This window comes from Strix aluco, chromosome 14 (genome assembly GCF_031877795.1).
Source record: "Strix aluco isolate bStrAlu1 chromosome 14, bStrAlu1.hap1, whole genome shotgun sequence".
NCBI classification, from domain to species: domain Eukaryota; kingdom Metazoa; phylum Chordata; class Aves; order Strigiformes; family Strigidae; genus Strix; species Strix aluco.
The window spans coordinates 2,925,847-2,939,654 of NC_133944.1; the positions used below are offsets into that span (position 1 = coordinate 2,925,847).

General features: G+C 55.9%; 1 protein-coding gene across 8 annotated transcripts in view; it reads left to right on the forward strand.

Annotated features, from left to right (window-relative positions):
* The first annotated feature begins 4,486 nt into the window (after positions 1–4,486).
* Positions 4,487–13,808, forward strand: part of KIAA0513 (KIAA0513 ortholog) — a 29,826-nt gene continuing 20,504 nt past the window's right edge. For 2 of the 8 annotated variants that reach the window (XM_074839435.1, XM_074839438.1), the window contains exon 1: positions 10,297–10,562. The gene's annotated coding sequence lies outside the window, so the exon portion shown is untranslated. Of the gene's footprint in view, positions 5,035–6,668; positions 7,170–9,442; positions 9,620–10,292; positions 10,563–13,509; positions 13,742–13,808 lie in introns of those variants that run through there. The other 6 variants (XM_074839440.1, XM_074839439.1, XM_074839441.1 and 3 more) reach the window with 6 other exon arrangements.

The window sequence follows — 13,808 nt, forward strand, 5'->3', positions numbered from 1 at the left end:
CTGGGAGAAGAGGGAGGAACGTTCCCCTCCTGCTTCCTTGATCCCAGTTTTCAACCCTTTGGAGGCTCCTAAATGGGGGAACGCTTGGCTGTCTGAACTGGGGCCTGCCCTCTCCTCTGGCACCTGGGCTGGGCGGAGGACAAGCCGTTTGGTGTGTGCTTTGCTCTTCCCCCCCTTCCCAGCCGGACTTTGTTTCTTCCTCCTCTTCCGAGTGCAAAAGGTTAATTAGTGGCTAATTAAAGACCCGTGGAGCTCTTTCTGTGGTTCCTTGGTGCTGTCGCCCTTTGGCTCACACCCCGCTGTCCTCCCTGCCGCGTTCTTGCGCTGATTCACGCGTGTGCTGGACCTGCGTGACGCTCTCTGTCCCTGTCTCCCCGGCACCCGTGCCTCTGGGACCCGGGATTTAATGTCACAATGTCCCTTTTAACATCCCCCCCCCCACTCCGCCCTGGTCCCCCGGGGGTCGCGGCAGCTGCTGCCGTGGCGCGTCTCGCCCGCCAGGGGGCGCCAGAGACTGGACACGGACCCTCGTGGCACCGGCCCCTCCGTGGGCACGGACACGCGTGGGACAACCCCCCCCGCGGACACGGGGGGGTCACTGGACCCCCCCGCATCTCCCACACCCTGAGACCCTCGGGACAGGGCACCTACGGGACTCAAGAGCCCGAGTGGGGACGCTCGTGGGTACCCACAGGACGTGGGTACCCCATGGGAGTGGGTGGCAGCACCCCCAGGGTGCTCCACCACCACCCCCCCGTGTCCACAGTGGCCCACTGCCAGGCAGCCTCGTGCGCCCTCCCCCTGGCAGAGCCATGGTGCGTGGGGGAGGGGGGCTAGCCGGGGCACCCGTGGGCTTTGGCCAGTAGCCACAGCTGGAGGGTGCCAGGCCCAGGGCAGTGTGGGGACGGTGCTTTCTCCCCCCAAAAAACGAGTGGGGAGGGTTGAGCTGGGTAACGAAGCGCTGACCTCTCCGGGGGTGAAACAAAACACTGCTGCCAAGGGCAGGGAGGGTGATGGGACGCTGCGGCCACTGGCCACCGGCCACCAGCTCCTTCTGAATTATTCAATAAGCAGCTCAGGAGCCGACCTGACGCGCTTCCTTCCCTCCTCGCTGCTCTGTCACCGTGTGCTCTGTCTCGCTGTCCCTCAGGCCAGGCTGTTGGTGGCCCTGGCAGGGTGCAGGCTGGGGGGATGATGTTGTTCCTCCCCTGGGGGCTTGGGGGCTGCTCTGGGGTCACCCAGAGTGGGTGCGTCTTTCCTGCCCACCCACCGACGTGCTGTCCCACCACCCTTCTCCACCCGGAGCCAAGCAAACTGATTCCCTGTTGCTATTTCAGCCTCGCGCCAGTCCCCGGGAGACAACCCAAACCCACCCCGGCCACCGGGAACATTTTGTGCCTCCCCTGACCAGGGAGGATGCAACTGCTTTAAATTTAGAGGTAAATTCACCCCCCTCCCTCTCTCCCTTTCAGCCTTTGTGTCTCACCTCCCCTCACAGTGTTTTTCTCCATGGCTGGCTTCTCCCTGCGGCTTTTTCTCACCTTCTCATCCCTCACCTCACCCCCAGGAACCCAAATTAGTCACTATTAGTCACAAATTAGGCCAGGGCAGGTCTTGCAGCTCACCGTGGTGCGTGCTGTCCCCGCTCTTCCCACAGAGTCTCATTTGCCCAGTATCCCTCAATTCTCGTTACCACAGTTCCTGAGACACAAGTGTCCTTTTGGCAGTGACCTTGTTACCTGCTCCAGTGCGTTTATCCCACCCTTGCTCCCGGACTATCAGGGGGGTGATTTGCAGCCACCTGCCCGCTGTCCCGTACTCCCGGCTGGAGCAGTCCAGCTCTGTTACCTGTCACTGTATCAGCGCTGCCTGGCTCAGCCCCCTGCATGTTGCTGCTAATTAAAAACAAATGAGGAGGGGACGGCTGGCAGGCGCTGCACGGGCTGGCTGATCCGCTCCTGTTAGGAGTTCTGTGACTCGCTCGAATAAATAATGTGGAAATTTAATTTTCTGCCACTCTGGAAGGGAGAGATCTCGGATATTATTTGTGCTCTTTCCTGAGCATCTTGCTTGCTCTAAAGGGGAAACCTGCCCTCGCTGGGACCCTTCCCAAAGGCTCCCGCACGGATAACACATTTGTTTTATCTGTGACGTCTTGGCTTGCGCTGGTTCGTTAGGGAGAAGGTGCCAAATTGGCCCTCTACCACGCAGTGCCTGACACGGGGGCAGCTGGAGGCGATCACCAGCCAGGGGGGAGCCTTCTCCTCTCCAAAACAAGCAGATAACTGCAGCGATGGGGAAAAATACGGCTTAGAGCCGGCAGGCAGCTGGGAGCCAGGCTGTACCCCGGCCCTCACCGCGCTCTACGGACAATTCCCCTCTCACTCTTTGTTTTCTCTAATTGCACAGCGAGGCCTCCCAGGCACAGCCTGTTTCTTACCTCACGCTGGTACAAAGCCCCGTGGAATGGCACTGGGACGTGCTGACCCGAGAACAGGGAATACGACCTTGGAAGAGGGATCCGACCGGTTTGGGCTTTGCCGGGGAGCGATGCTCAGCCGCTCAGCGAGCCATGGCCCATGATGGTAACCCTCTTTTGGGTGCTTTGTCCCTGGGTGGGGTGTAAAATGCTGCTCCCAGGGGAGTGCTGCCCACGGGGCAGAGCGGGATGGGTCACCCCCACCCCAGCTACCCCAACCGGAGGCATCCCCGAGGCCCCCGGGGTGGATGGAGCCGTTGGGGCAGCACCGAACAGCGAGCGCAGGGTCTCAGCGGATTTAAATATTTTCTTTAAGCCTCTCGGGTGGGATATCAGCTTCTGTCGCTGTGCATGGGTGCGAGTCCTCTGCAATCTCCTTTTGCAGCCGTTTCCCTGCCTGCAGCTGGGTTGTTTCATGTACGAGAGGGCTCAGGGAAGCAAGGTGGAATTACAGCATTACAGACAAAGCCTTAATATAATCTTCCCTGCATGAACGGCGTTGCAGGGGGAAGGCACGGAGAATGTTCTGCGGAGTGGGCTTCAAATGAGGCAAGCTGCAGTTCAGGATGTACGCTGAATTGCTTCATCACCGCTCCTAATGGCTTAACCAACAAAATCCATATTCATAAATCAAAACAGGAGCATGAGCGACCTCTGTTCAGCTCTGCTGCCGAGCCGCGGTGCATTCAGAAATAAGGGCAGATTATATATTGCAGGCAGAGCTCTTGTGAGTATCTGCTGCAGCAGCTACGACTTGGCCTTGGTATTTACTGAGCCCAAGGAGAGACGATACGATCAAATCCTGTCTGCCGGTGTCTGAAGGATTAGCTGAGTCAACCAGGAAAAAGCTGAGCTAATTTATCATGCTATTTTCAGTACTGAAATGCACCCTGGACATAATTTCACCATCAATTACAGATCCCACAGTTCTACAGAACGTAATTATCAAAAATATTCTTTTTCAATGTATTAGTGTTTGGATTTGGGTGTTGCAGTGGTGTGGTGGCAGTTCTGCAACTGAGGCTAGCTGGTGAGATCTGGGAAGTGGAACCAGCGGAGAGAGAAAATGGATATATCTGTTCTCTCTGGCCAAGGGAAATGCGGTGCAGGAAGGAGAGCATCACAGATGTGTTGGCAGAAGGACCTGGCGGTCTCTCGCCCACCATGCAGGGCTGTCACCAACACCGGGTCAGATCAGCTGCGGCTTTTTCACAGAATCATCTGGGTTGGAAAAGCCCTTGAAGATCCTCCAGTCCAACCATGAACCTCACCACCAGATCCCTCAGCGCTGGGTCAACCCAACTCTTCAACCCCTCCAGGGATGGGGACTCCCCCCCTGCCCTGGGCAGCCCATTCCAACGCCCAACAACCCCTTCTGCAAAGAAATCCTTCCTAAGAGCCAGTCTGACCCTGCCCTGGCGCAGCTTGAGGCCATTCCCTCTTGTCCTGGCGCTGGTTCCTTGGCTCAAGAGACTCATCCCCCCTCTCTGCACCCTCCTGTCAGGGAGTTGTAGAGGGCCATGAGGTCTCCCCTCAGCCTCCTCTTCTCCAGACTAAACCCCCCCAGTTCCCTCAGCCGCTCCCCATCAGACCTGTGCTCCAGACCCTGCACCAGCTCCGTTGCCCTTCTCTGGACACGCTCGAGCCATTCAATGGCCTTTTTGGAGTGAGGGGCCCAAAACTGAACCCACTCATCGAGGGGCGGCCTCACCAGTGCCGAACACAGGGGTAAGATCCCTTCCCTGTCCCTGCTGGCCACGCTAGTGCTGATACAAGTCCCTCTGAGGACAGAGAATCCACCGTTTTCCACCCTGAATCCCCCCAAAGTATCATTGCAAAGTCCAGCACAAAATCTGGCTTTGCCCTTTTGCAGCTGCCCTTTGGGTATCCCCCCGCCCTGAGCCAGTCAAGCATCCCCTGGGATGCGAAAACCATCCCCAAACCCTCTGGTAACCCTGGCTCGACCCTCCCCAGCATCAAAACATCCCCAAACTGGTGACATCCCCCCAGCTGATGCCCTCTGGCATTTCAGCCACCCTGATTTAACTCCCTCTGCAGATTTGGGCTGTCAGTGGTGATGCCGCCCAGTGCCTGCTGCAGGTTGATGTGTTGGGTTTCTGCTGGGGAGATCTTCCAGGAAATAAGGCATTTCAAGGGGAAAAAACCCAAACGAAAAAAAAATCAAACTAAGATGAACTGCAAGAAATCTGCAGCTTTAACAAATGTATCTCCATTTTACTCAAAATTTAGCCATTTGCTGGCAGCCGTGAAGGAAATGGGCTTCGCAGGGATCCCTCGGGGCTGTGAGGCTGGCTGGTTTCCCAGCCCAGTGCGGGCGAAGGCAGCAGCTCGGTGTGATGAAGGGGCCAAAAATAGAAAATTTACCATAAGTGGAGGGTAATAATACTTTTCCTGAAGCCGTGCAATAGCCTTGAGGCTGCTAACGCGGTGATAAGCAATTGTTTGCCTGTGCTCTGGAGCAAGCGTGTTTTATCTCTTCCTTGTTCCAGCCCTGGAGAAAAAGCTCAGCGATTTTGCTGCCGTGGGACCACCAGGTCTGTATTTTATTATTTCTCTATTCCAGCAGTGCCTGGAGACCTGACCTGAATTACACAGCATGACACGGCTGACGGCCCGGCCGTGCTCTTGGATTAAAAACCAGAAGCAGAAGGTGCAGGGGGGAGCTCTGCAGCTTTTGGGGGGATGAGCTAGGTAGAGCTGATGCCTTAATTAGTGGTGGTTGGTGGGTTTGGGGAGTTGTAGGTGTTGTTGCCCGGCTGGGCTGCCCCCCCAGAGCCACGTCGAGGGGTGAGCGCGGCCATTTCGTGGCACCGGGAGGAGGAAACGTTTGCAGCCGCCTGCGCAAACAAGAGGCCCCAAGGAGGAAACACCGTGAGCCACGCTGGGGAAAATCCCAACCTCCTTGTGCAAAGCCCAGGGCTTGAGGAGGGGATTAAATCCCAGATAAAACTGGGTTTCTCCCATCCTTCTCCTGCCCCAAGTCTTTTGGGGAGGCGATGCCACTGTCTCGTGCAGGAGCACCAGGCAGTTCAGTGGTGCAGTTTGGTGGGTGGGAGAAAACCTTACTGACACCCTCCATAAAAGACTGAAGTTAAATGTTGAGCTAATTAACTATTTTATTAGCAAGCAGCCCCGGGTGATAATGCCTATAACATTTTAGTGGGCGATGGCCCCTTGCAGCACCAACACTGTGTGGGTTTAGATGATTTTTTTCCCTTTATACAAATCTCTGCAAATCCCCTCCTCTGCCTTGCATCTGCCCTGGAGCACGGCTGATAAAACCAGAGAGTTTTCCCAGCTTCAGCCCATCTCTGGGAAGGAGGATGATATTAAACTTGAAACAAATTACATTGTGCATTCGAGTGAGGATGCTCGAATGCATTTTCTTTTCCTAATGATGGAGGCAGGGGGAATTGCAGCACTATTAATTTCTCCGTTTGCCTCCTGCAAGTTGTCAGCAGCTCTCCCCCTTGCCTAGTAACCACCACATCCAATGGGTCGGATGCTCTGCGGCCCCGGCACCTTTTGTACCAGCTCAGCGCTGAAAAATAACCAGAGCAACACGGGAAATGCTGCGGGGTGAAGCCGGGAGCTGCGGGAGGTGGCAGGGATGCAGGGTTTACAGCGAGCGCCAGAGGAGCCAGCCTGGCCCCAGCATCCAGGGCTGCTGCTTCCCGTGGTGTTTCCTTCTGTTTTGTGCCTTTTGAACCTTTCGGGGTTTCTCACTGTTGGTGGAGGGTGGGGAGATGGGGCGGCTGCCGGGCTTTAAAGCCTTTCCAGCCTGGAGGAAGATCAGCCATGCTGCCGGCTCTTGGGATGGGAAACCGCTTCTCAGAGAACAATAAAGGTTATTAAATGTCAGGGAGAAATAAAGCTTCCTTTTTTTGCTTTTTTCCTTTTTTTTTTTTTTTTTTTCCCCTCTGGCTGAACCGGTTTGCAGGCGCTTTGTGCCACAGGCAGAGCAGCAGGAGATGGGGATCCGAGCACCGGACCAGCTGCCTCGGGGCATCCCATTGACTCTGGGTTTGAGATGGGGGGTTACTCCTTGAGCATTTGGGGGTTCTGGCCACGGGTCAGGGACCTGCAGACCCAGCCTTAGGCAAGGGTGGACTGAAATGGGTGTATTCCCTTGGCAGGGGGTTGCACAGCTTTGGGCTCACGCTCTGGGCTGTGGGATGCATCCAGCCACCTCTGCCGCCAGCTGCTAACGTTGCTCCGACCCTTTGCCAAGCGCAGGGGTGTCGGTGATGGCGTGGGAGGCGGTGACGCCGGCTTCGCTGGCCTCCGCCACACCTCTCCTCCCGGCCCCGTGCCCTCGTCGCTCTGGCAGTGTGAGCAGCAACAGGTCTTTCCAGTCCCTCCCGGGGCCACATTTCAGCACGCAGCCCCTTCCGGAGCTCACATCGTGGCTTTTGGGGCACACAGGCAGCGGGGTGGCACCCGGGGAGAAGGAAAAACACCAGGCATGTCACCAGCTTGCCTTGATTATCTTTTATTTTGATAGTTGTAGCTTTAATTAATCATGATGCACTGGTAAACGCTTGCAAAACTGTCCCTGTAATGCCAGGCTGTGTCTGCCCTGGGACCAAGCTCGCCGGGGCACGCAGGGCATCACCTTCTGCCGACGAAGAAGGAGCCGCCCCGGGGAGCCAGCGCCCACCAGTTGAAGGTAAAAAGCAAATTGGTGCTGTGGGGTGTCCCTGGGGAGGGTGCTGGGGCCGGAGCAGCCCCTCAGGGCTCCTGGGGGGTGGGTGTCCACCTGCAGCACGGCTGATCCCACCTGGTAAAGCTGCTGGAATCCGCTGGGAGAAAAATTTGGGTGCTGGCCTGCACCCCACATGGAAAGAAGAAGGTGTGGAATGGCAAAAGTTGGCAAATTTGATGTAGTTTGGAAATGGGGCGTTTTTTGGGATGGTGAGCAGGATGAACCCTAAGATCAATGAGCAATGATCAAAGAGCAGTTCCCATGAGATCCCAAATCATGGCTCCCCCGCGGAGGCTCCCCACGGCACCGCTGCGACGCTTTCCCCCGTATTTTTACCTCCACCACGCCGCTGCCGAGCTCTCCATTTTAACAGATGGCTGGAGTGACAATTACTGCCTCAAAAGACTATATTTATAAATTCCTTGTTGGGCTGTTATCCGGCATGTGATAGAGCTTTACACAAACAGAGAGCTGAGAGTCACTGCTGGCTGTTGTAACTGGAAAGGAAATTATATTGCACAAAGCGCTTCAAGAGAGTGACGGGTTTTGCCAGAGAAGCAGTTTTGATGGGTGCTTGCAAAATGAGTTTGGTTTGCGTAGATTTGGTACATGTTGAGAAATAATCACCTGGGGGTGACTGGCACTGGCTGGCTGGCATCCCATCCCATCCCATCCCATCCCATCCCATCCCATCCCATCCCATCCCATCCCATCCCATCCCATCCCATCCCATCCCATCAGAAGGAGCACGCTGCATCACAGAGGGCTGCAGAACCGTGAGGCAAATCTATCTTTCATGGCTCCTGGAGTTAATTTAATTGCTTTTCTCCTCTTTTTGGTATCATTCTCATGAATTTGGAAGCTCTGAATGCAAAACAATTAGGGACGGGGCTCCCTGGGGATGGAATAATTTCCTGCTTGGAAATGCAACAGGTTTTTCGTCCTCCCTGTCCCTGCTCACTTGCTGCTGATGGGGAAGGTCGATGGCGATGCCCGATGCTCCGGGCTGCACGGTGAGGATTGCAGAGGATGCTGGTGGTGTTAAATCAGCCGATTCTTGGGAGAGATGAGGGCGAGAGCAGGGAGGTTACATCTCAGGAGAAGACGGGTGGGGTGGCCTGCTCGGGAATCCGTGTCTTTGTTAGGATTTGGAAATACAAGCAGAAAAATAGCATTTTTCTGCCAGCGTGTCATGCCTTTCGCATCTGCATTGCTGGGCTTGAGTCATCTGCACCATCTTGCTGGTGACCTTCCCTTTGGTGCTGCGGCCACCTCCTGAGCATCCTCTGTGCTTGCCCGGAGCTGCTCATGGCCGAACGGGGACCATGCCAGGGGTTCCTCTCTCCTGTGCGTGGGGCGGCGAGGCGGGACCACGCTCTGCCTGGGCAAGGTGGCATGGTTGGGGGTGATACTTGACCATGGCTTGTCGCCCTTTCTAGCAACTGAGCCAGAAAAGGGACAAGGGACGTGAAACACGGGGGCTGTGCTGGCCAAGTGCTGCAGGCGTCAGCATGCAGCATGTTTTGGGGAGGCACCCTGGGGTTTTGCCTGGTGTCGAGCTGCAGTGCTGGGCTGCCCACACCGTTTTTCCCCGGGAAATGTGGAGTTTGCACAAGCAGAGGCGTATCCTGCCACACCGAGGTCCTTTCTGCTGCTTTGGGACCCACCCCACGATGCTGGCAAGGTCCCTGCCGCCACCCCAAGCCCCGTGACACCGCGAGAGCAGAAAGCTGATCTGTCGCTCCTCGATGCAACCTTTGCACTCCCGGCAGCCCCACGTTTACTCCTCACCCATCCCAGCTGCCTCGCATGGGCGGGAGGAATCAAAACCACCTTCATTTCTCCCAGCCCCACCACTGCCAGCGCTCCCCAAGTGGTTTGCTGTAAGGGAGAGGATGAAGAGCAGCGCTCGGGGGAATTATTTAAATAGCAGGAGCTCTTCCCCCAGGCCGTGCAGCCAGCAATGGTGTGTACATACACAACGCCCTCGCGGGGCCCAGCTGTTTCTGTACTAAGTGTTTGATGGAGTCAAATGCGATTCGGGCGTATTTGCTGGGAAATCACAGGGAGAGGAGCCCCGCTCCTGTTGCTCGAGCTCGTGTCAGCCTGGCCATCTGTGTCTCCCCGAGAAGGCATTATAAATAGGTTCGGCTGCTTTCCTTTTCCGTGGCATAACTTTTCGGCACTCTGCAGATTACAGGGAGGCTGAGGATAATTATAACACCTTTGTCCTAACTTGCTGACGCCTGCTTCCCTCCCTGAGCTCTTCTAACGCACGTGCTGTGGCAGATGTTTGCTAAGCGAGAGGACCCCAGGGAGACACGGGGAGGCTTTTTCCTCCCTAAAGAAGTCAGCATCAAGGAGGTGCGTGTCTTTGACAGCCTGTGGCAAGCTCGGCTTTGCTCAGCGGGGAGGTAAGTGGCAGCTGGCAGTGGATTTGTGTCCCCCTGATGTGGGATCCAGCTGTGGGGTGGCCCCAGGGAGGGCAGAGCATCACTCGAACTGAGCCACGGTGGGGAGTGTGTGCTCTGGCATCTTCTGCTCTGCGTGAATAGTGCACCAATTTGCTGCGTTTTCGGGCTTGTTTCGTAACCTGCATCCCAGCTGTGATTTACCACGGCAAGCTGGAGGTCAGCGCAGGGCTCATCCCCTCCAGCTCTTCTCCTGTGCCTGGCTAAGGTGGGGAAAATTTGTTTTAAACCCCATAAACACTTGGAAAAGGAGAAGCTGCTCAGCAGCGCCTGGCTGCGTTCAGCTGCGTTCGGCTCGGTTACAGTCAGCGCAGGGGAGATGGTTTCCCGTGTCCGGAGGGGTGATGGGCCAGCGGGGTGTGAAAATGGGAGCACAGACAGATCCTCATCCTCAGATAATTCCATAAGTGAGAATAAGGAAGCTCTGGTGATCTCTTCATCAGAGGTTCAACCAGGAATAAGGAACGGGAGGATTTTCCCAACCGTTGGGCAAATAGGGGCGTTCAGTATGGGAGGGTCCAACTTAATGCCGTAAACCAGATTGGATTAGGAAGGATTTGCAGAGGGCCAGTCTGGAAGAGCGGCTTATTTAGGTTTTTAACAGCCATGTCACAACAATACGTGGTGTTGCAACACGCTGTTGCGTTGTGTGCTTGCACTGCGGTGTTGGGTTTGAAGGGTTCAGTGAACAGCCGGGAGCTCCTGGGTTGGGCAGAGGGGAGGGCTGGCCACGGTGTGGGGTGGCCACAGTGTGAGGTGGCCACAGGAGGATGATCTGGGCTGTGAGAGGGCATGGGAGGACACGGCTAGATAAGCACCAGGAAGCCGGCATCTTCCTTGTCTTGTGAGTCTCAACCAAATCCCTTAGACCAAGAGATCGCGGAGGGTGAGTAGCCTTTGGGGTTTGACTGTTTTCATACTGTTGTGAGTCTTTTTAATGCTCATTGATTTCTCGTTATGCAAGTGACTTTGTGGTGTTAAAGTGTCTCGTTGCCCCTGTCCCACTCCAGGTGGGACAGACACATCCAGCAGCAGCAGAGGAGCTGCCCCTCTGTTATGGGGCTCAGCTCACACCACGGGGTCAGCCTGGCCGTGGGGTGTTTGCATGCAAGACCTGGGGCTTTTACCAGAGCTTTTATCTTGTTTCTCCCTGCTCTTGCTCTGCCCCCATTCCTTACAGAGGGATTTTGCATCACATCCTCTGTCTTTGAAACCCTGTCTCCTTTCCGAAGCTGTCAGCACCTTCCCCTCTGCCTTGTGCCCAGCCCTGCTCTCCTGGGCTGCTTTTTGCTCAAGGCCGTGAAGCAAAAAATTGCCCAATACTTTAGTAACTTCCACAAAAGAGGTGCTTCCCCTTGTAGCTGCTGAGTAGGTGGGGATGTCACCCTCTGCTCAGCGCTGGTTTCTCTTCTCTGCCTCCCTCCCGGTGCTGGAGAACCGGCCCCAGCAGATGTGAGCTTGGCTGTCTCGCGGCTCCCGCCTACTGCTGGAGTCGTGCCGTGTTGGGATCGGGGAAGGAAAATAGGCCACTTATCATGTGCGACAGACACAGCCACCCCCGGAGCCTTTGTTTGCAAAAAGGGGAATGGAGTGATGATTATCCACATCAATCCAGGGGCAGAGCCGCAGATGGTGGGTCTGTGGGTGCCCACGGGCTCCCTGTAAATGCACCCAGGAGGGAGGTGGATGCTGGAGGGTGGATGCAGCTGCAAGCATGGGGGGCAGTGGGAGATGGTTTTTGGCTGGGGATGGAGGTGGTGAGAGGGGTCTCTTTCCCAGAAGGACATTTTTGGGGAGTACCAGCATGGAGAGGTTTCCACAAGCTGCTTGGAAAGTCTTGAACGTCTCATAGGGGTGCAGGGAGGTTCATAACCCAACCTGAACCTTGGCGGAGACAGGGTGCCCTGGTCCTTGGCCTCATCCAGCTGAGGCAGCGTGCCACGACAGAGTCACGTGGCGGATGCTCTCCCTTCCTTGTTAAGGTGAATCATTCCTGGGGAGGGCTGCGAGTCACCAAAGGCGGTGGGGAGCAGGCACAAAAGTGCCCGTCTCCCATCCCGGTGCCGGAGGTTGGGTTTGGTTCGGTGCCAGGAGTGTGTGTGCTGGCACACCGCTGGGGTTGATGTCTCCTGAGCAAACCCAAGGTCAACGGTGGAAGCCACAGATAAAAAACACGACCTGCAAATGGCGCTTTAAAGATCGAGCATCCATGTGAAAACACAACCAACAAGAGCCAGCAAGGGGAGGGCAGTAAAACCCTCACCATCGTGTTATATAAAAATTGGGGATCTGGGATGTGTTTTTACATGTCACTTGCAATTTCTGAAGTCTGACTTAATTATAATAATCACCCTCAACAGACAGTCAATTAGTAATGCTCTTGGATTTCTGCTGAGCTCAAACTTTGTGTCACAAACGTGTTGTTTCCTCCCTGGGCTGCTGCTGATGTGTGCGGGGGGCAGGCAGCATCCCCTCCGCGCAGGGACGGACAGGGCGTTGAGCAGTTTTGCACTAATTGGCACCATCTGAGCTTTCCCAACGAGGATTCTCTGTGGCAGGAGTGACTCACCCACCTCTCCCACTCCTGCGAGGCTCAAAAGGACTGAAAAGCCATGCAGAGGCTTTTGATTCTCTTTCAAGGGTGCCCTTGTGCCACAACATCTGGGTTTGGCCAGGCTCTGGGGATGCTGCATTCTCCTCAGCATCAGTCCCAGCAATATTTCCCTTGGTTTGTACAATTTGCTGCTCATGGGTTACCCCTCACGGCATCTCCTGGGTGGGGAAAATGTTGATGTTAGAGCCAAGCCTGGTTTTTGCTCCCTGTGGGTAGCAGCACAGGACTGGCGGTTGCTGCTGGTCCTCCAGGGTGTGCTGGGTCAGCGATCGCCATCTCCCTGCCCGTGGGGGATGCTCTGATACAGGAGAATCACAGAATCATCTCGGCTGGAAAAGACCTTGGAGATCCTCCAGTCCAACCACGAACCTCACACTGACCATTCCCAACTCCACCAGATCCCTCAGCGCTGGGTCAACCCAACTCTTCAACCCCTCCAGGGATGGGGACTCCCCCCCTGCCCTGGGCAGCCCATTCCAACGCCCAACAACCCCTTCTGCAAAGAAATCCTTCCTAAGAGCCAGTCTGACCCTGCCCTGGCGCAGCTTGAGGCCATTCCCTCTTGTCCTGGCGCTGGTTCCTTGACTCAAGAGACTCATCCCCCCTCTCTGCACCCTCCTGTCAGGGAGTTGTAGAGGGCCATGAGGTCTCCCCTCAGCCTCCTCTTCTCCAGACTAAACCCCCCCAGTTCCCTCAGCCGCTCCCCATCAGACCTGTGCTCCAGACCCTGCACCAGCTCCGTTGCCCTTCTCTGGACACGCTTGATCATTCAATGGCCTTTTTGGAGTGAGGAGCATGAGAAGGGGCTCTGCTCTGGGTTGGGGTGATGCTGGATCAGGGAGGATAAGCAGAACCGGGGTTGCCATGCTGACATGGGGGGGTTTCCAGCCTCCCCTCGATATCACGGAGTACGTGCCACTGCCTGGGCAGTGCTGCAGAGCTGGGGGGGCTGATGTTCCCCCAAAGCACCCCCCTTTGGAGAGAACCCCTTGGGTTAATGCGGGCAGTGGGTGATCAAGTGACAAGGTCCTTTCAGAAGGGCTGGGATGCCCTGGCAGAGTCTGGTAAAGGCAAAGGCAGAGGGGTTAGTGGCCTCCTCTACGTGCTTTTTTTCTTCTCTTTATATCAGAGACTCCCTGTCACTGTGATCACCCCAGAACTGCCAGCCCCTTTGGACATCCCGCCCAGAGGTCTCACCCTTTCCCTCTCTCCTGTCTTGTGCCATGAAACCCCTGGCGCTTCTTCTCCGATGGTGCCAGGGGAGAAGCTGGACTCCACCGATGCTGCCCTCCGAGTGATCAATAATTCCCCCAAGTCCTGTCCTCGTCCCACCAGACGCTGCACCGGCTGCTCTCACCCAGTTTCTCCTCCCTGCTGGGGCTTTTCTCCCTCTGATCTCAGTTGGTATTTTTTTTTCCCTGGAGTGGCTCATCTGGGGAGGAGCAGAGCAGGTAACACAATCCTCAGGGGTCTGAGTGATGGGGAGGCTTAAAAACCAGCTAAAGGTGATGGAAAGGG